The sequence below is a fragment of the Petaurus breviceps genome, unplaced genomic scaffold (assembly GCF_028583685.1).
Source record: "Petaurus breviceps papuanus isolate PSGF00001 unplaced genomic scaffold, PetGlider_PUasm1.0 456, whole genome shotgun sequence".
Classification (NCBI taxonomy): domain Eukaryota; kingdom Metazoa; phylum Chordata; class Mammalia; order Diprotodontia; family Petauridae; genus Petaurus; species Petaurus breviceps.
Genome location: NW_027186343.1, coordinates 1,131,847 through 1,137,408, shown reverse-complemented (window position 1 = coordinate 1,137,408; position 5,562 = coordinate 1,131,847).

The window sequence follows — 5,562 nt, the reverse complement described above, 5'->3', positions numbered from 1 at the left end:
GGTTAGGGGACAAACATGGGTGAAGTGGGTGGGGTGGCAAATTTAGTCTTAAAATGAGGAAAAACAACGATTGGCACTGTCTGAAAGCAGAATGGTGATGCTTTCCCTCGCTGGAGATTTCTAAGCAAAGGCCAAATGACCACTTGGTGAGTACATTACAATGGGAATTCCATTAGATGGCTGCTAAGATTCTTTCTAGCAATATTCTTTCCCACTGTACTAAATGATTTAGCTCTGAGATTCTATGAAAAAAGACTCTCGGATTCTTGCAGCTAGAAGCTTAACATTGGTGGATAGCCCCTCAGCTGTGTGGGGATACAAATTATCCAGCCTACAATAAAAGACGCTGAAGCAGAACTCTGAGCCCATGACACTTTATTAAAAGGTCCATGGTTCCCTCTAATGAAGCGGACCTCAGATCTTCCTCATGACCTCCTTCCAGCGTCCTATTTTTATAGGATTAGGTATATAAACGTTGAAGAACAGGTATACCAGATACAGAGTAATTTCACTGATTGATTTATAATGCATAGACTAAAATAAACAAGAGTCACAAGTTGGACAAAGCAAGGAATATTTCCACAGACTAGGTGGTCATAAGATGGGCATCTGCTACATGTTGGACAAAAGAGAACCATCTGGAGGTACAAAAATAATTTCCATGTAGTTGAGTCACCTCCGCCACACTGGGCTTGGTCACCATGACAAGAAAAAACAAGGGTGGAGGGCCTCCAGCCAGCTTCCCAAGATTACAGAAATGTTCTTACCATCTGCAGCTCCCAGCTCTAAGGCCAAGCCTACAGAAGTAATAATCGCATCAAACTGATTGATACTGATTGGAGTAGAGTAGGGAGTCTTCAATGAATCAACTTCCTCAGCTCTCTCCCTCTGTTTCTATGCTTTTAGGCCTCAGAGTTCCCCTTCTGGGACAGGTGGAATGGGCTAGGCACCCAGGGGACATATAATGCCACTGCCAGGTTATACTCAACCTACCTGTCCCATTTTCTGCAGTCTACAGAGAGCAGCAGGCTGTTCTGGAACTAACCAGCCAGTAGGTACATCGCAGTGTTTTATACGCTGTTGATCACCCTCTAATTTTGATCTCTTTCTCCTCTCTGGGTGTCCATGACATTAGTCTCCCTCTGTTCTCCCCCTACCTGTCTGTCTGCTTCTTTTCAGTCTCCTTTGCTAGAACATCCTACCTCCTAACTGGGTGTCTCCAAGACTGTGACCAAGGCCTTCTTCTCTATCCTTTCTCATTTGGTAACCTCATCATCTCCAGGGGGTTAATTAGCATCTCTATGCATATAACTCCCAGATCTACAGATCCAGCCCCAGGTTTTTAAGCTCCAGTCCTTGTGTAACCTACCAGCCTTTTGGGCATTTTGGACTGGACCACGTGGAGGGCCTTCAAACTCAACATGTCCAAAATGGAACTCATTATCTTTCTCCCCAACTTCCCTGTTACCATTGAGGACACCGCCATCCTGCCAGTCACCTGGATTTGCCACCTTGGCGTCATCCTTCTTCACCTCCCGTGTCCCATCATTCTCCTAGTCTGGTCATTTTTATCGCCACATCCCCTACTCTTGCCTCACACAGCCGCCATCCTTGGTCAGGCCCTCATCACCTCTTATTCAGTTATTTCAAGAGCCTCCTGGTTGACCTCCCTGCTTCGAGTTTTACCCCTTTTCAATCCACCTTCCACATTGCCACCAAAGTGTTTTTGCAAAGTATAGATCAGACTGTGTCACACCCCCCATTCAGTAAATTCCAGTGATTTCCTATTGCCTAGTATCAAATGTCCACTCCTCTGCTCAGCCTTCACCCGACGGGGACACCAATCAGAAGACGATGTATGGCAATAGTCCAGGTGAGAGGTGATAAGGAGCCGAACATACACTTTACTTATTGATCGCCCTGTGATTTATTTAAACAGTAAAGTGACTTAAAAAGTGATAGTTTAGCAAAGCAAAAACGAGATAAAAAACAACAGAACTATAAAGATTCTTTGGAATTGGAAGTTGATAAAGATAATGATTGAAGCAGCTAGGCGCCATAGTTGATAAGAGTGCCGGGCTTACAGTCACGAAGACTCATCTTCCTGAGTTCAAATCTGGCCTCAGATACTTCCTATCTGTGTGACCCTGGGCAAGTCACTTCACCTTGTTTGCCTCAGTTTCCTCATCTGTAAAATGAGCTGGAGAAGAAAATGGAACCAGTCCAGTATCTGTGCCACCAAAACTCCAAATGGCATCACAACTGAAATGACAGAACAACAGCAGAAATAATGAATAATAACTAACATTTGCATAACACTTATTTTGTGCCAGATACTGTGTTAATAAGCAACGATCTCATTTAATCCTCATAATGAATTTACATTGAATCTGATGGGCAGGATCAATCCCCTTGGTCCCCCTATTTCAGCCCAGACAACAAATGGGGGAAAGACACAGCATTTTCTGAATGGCACTGTCTTGCTTTCCCTATCTGTATCCTCAATCTTTAGCGCTTAATCTGCTTAATAAATGCTTTTTCATTCATTTATTCATTCAACCATTCCCCAAATAATGGACACACATTTTGTTTCTAGCTCTTTGCTACAACAAAAGTGCTACAATGTAGGGAAGCTTCCTGTCTTTGAGCTCTGGGGCTCTTAGTGGGAGAGTGGGGACCTTTTGGGTATAGTCCAAATTGCTTTCCAGGACGGCAAGACCAATTCACAGCTCACCAGCAATTCGTTGCTGTACCTTTCCTCCCCCAGCCCTTCCAAGTATCCTCTTCTTCCTTTTTGACTATTGTTACTACTACACGTGTGAGGCAGAACCTTAGAGCTGCCTTACTTACATTTCTTTTTTTATTAGTGATTTGAACCATTTTTTTCAGATGACAGTAGATAACTTGGATTCCTTCCTTTAAGAATTGCCTGTTGATATACTCTGACCATTTCTATGTTGGGGATCCTTATGTTATTTTAAAACACTTTTTATTTATTTGTGGTTTGTTGGTTCAGTGCTGGGTTTTACTAAGATGTAGGTTATTTCCAGGTCCTTGGTGTTTACTGCTAGGTGGCAGTTTGGGGGCTAAAGGGCAACAATTAGTGGAGATGTTGGAAAAGAGTGCTCAGAGAGCCTGGATTCAATTCCTGCCAATGGTGCTCAAATTACTTCACCTCCTTAGGTCTGTTTCCTTTTCTATAAAATGAAGGGATTAAAATATATGACCTTTGAGGTTCCTTCCAGCTCTAGAGCTATGATCTGTGAAAAATATTCTCTTTCCTTCCATTTGACAGTTGATTTTCTACCCTTCTTTTGTGATGGAAATCTTTCATTTTCCTTTTGTTACATTTTATTATGCCATTTCTCATGGATACTCAGCTATTTCCTGCTAATCTTAACCTCACTTGGCTAAAACAAGGATCATGGAATGAGAGAATTTAAGGCAAGACTTTTTGACATTCCTCAGATAAGGGGAATTTGAATTCACCAAAACGATTCAGCTATTTGTGGAAGGCTTCCAACTCTGTAGGCATGGAAAGGGCATCAGGGCAGCTAGGTGTTGTAGTGGATGGAGTACCAGGCTTGGAGTTAGGAAGACTCATCTTCCTGAGCTCAAATCTGGCTTCAAACTCTAACTAGCTGTTTGGGCAAGTCACCTGACTCTGTTTGCTTCCGTTTCCTCATCTGTAAAATGAGCTGGAGGAGGAAATGACAAATCATTCCAGTATCTTCGCCAAGGAAACCCCAAATGGGGTCACAGTCAGACATGACAGAACAACAATACAGCATGTATGTCTCCCCAGTCAATCAGCCCAATGTGAAGCCTCTAAATGTAGTTTAGTCTGAAACCGGACTTAGTTTACCTATAGAGTTTGTTTAACTAGGTTTGTTTCCTTAGGGAATATATGAGATTATGATTGTTTTTAACTAAGTTTGTTCAATTTTTATGTCATTGAAGGAAGCATGGGATAATGTCTCTGTCTTTTTAACTTTTATAGCCTAAAAAGAATGTATGAGATTGTATGCAAAAGAATTTATTCCTCTATCTGATTTTGTTTATTGAAAACTTGTTGGAAATTCCACTTTTGGTTCAGGGTTATTTTTTCTGAGTCCTGAACATGTGCTGAAGCAAAAGAACATCTAGGTTTTGACTGCTATAATTTCTGCTGTCAGCAGAGAACAAAATGCAGAAGTGAAAAAATCTAGAAAGAAGTTTATTAAATTGTCTGGCAGTGGGAAGAGCTAAAAGGTGGCTCACTCTCCACAATCTTTGTTGAGTTCTATATTATATAGGTTTCAAACAAAAGAACAGGGAAACAAAAGCCAATTTGCCAGCAGGACGGAAATTTTCAGACAGAACAGGTCGGTTGCTTGAGATGTCTATTAGGAGAAAACTCCTTACCTCAGTCTTTGGGTCTGACTCTCCTGGAAGGTTTCTTGAGTCATAAGCTGGCATCCTGAGTTAAATAAGCATGAAACAAATCTGATCTCTAAGCAATGGGTCTGGTCTCTCAATCATGCCAGGCTAGGTTCAAACAATACAATAAAGTTTTCCTGCATTGCCTTGTGGTAGTAGATTTCTTTGGAGGTATTGCCCGACCACTGAACTAGAAGGTATTTCTCCCACAGGACTTTTAAGGGCCAGCTCGGGCTGTCACCCCCCTCAGGAATAGCTGCATGCCTCATGTGTGCATGTATGTACAGGTTGCCTTCCCTGTTAGTTTGCAGACTTCTTTAAAATATGCAGTGAGACTACAGATATTTTAAATATCCGTGCATTCCATCTCTGTCTTGGAATGCAAGCCCCTCTGAGGACGGCCCCTTTCTTTCCGAGATCTCCTATCCCTCTTCTGTGGTCTACACACAGCAGTCACTTAAATGCTCATCAAACTTAACTAAACTTCTTGGCAGCTGCCCTCCTCTCCTGGGGAGCTTCTCTGGTCTGGACTTGGAGAGGGAGGGGATGACTTTTGTCCCCCACAAAAGACATATCTTTCAAGCTGAGCCATTTACCCTTCAAAAGGGGGCCGATATCAGACGGGCCCCCAACTGAGCAGGCCCCCAGGCAGGGGTCACCCAGTGCCCACAGGGTGGGCTCAGGGCAGCCGGGTGGTTCCATGAACATTACGGCCAAGGGACGGACCCGAGAGCCTTACTCCAGCGCTTGGCAGTGCCTGGCATACAGCAGGCGCTCAATAAATGCTTGTTGCTTCACTGGACTGACCAGCTTCTTTGCACACACTCACAATCACCTCTGAGACCCCCCAAGGTGAGTGGAAAGAGGCTCATTCCCGGGTCAGATTAGCCCCAGGGCTGCAAACTCTGCCCAGGTGAGGTTTCTTGGTTTGGTTTTGGAAAGAAGAACCGCTGAGATCTCTGGGAAATGAAGACCAGCAACCCCTGCCAGGTCAGGGTCAGAGATAGGGACCTCAGTCCTCGAGGCTGGGCAGGTGGGCACCGCGTTCAATGCCCTTCCCCCTTCCCTGCTCATGGTCTGTGCGCCTGCGCGGAGGCAGGCTGAGAACTACACTTCCCAGAACCCATTGCAGGCACCAGACTC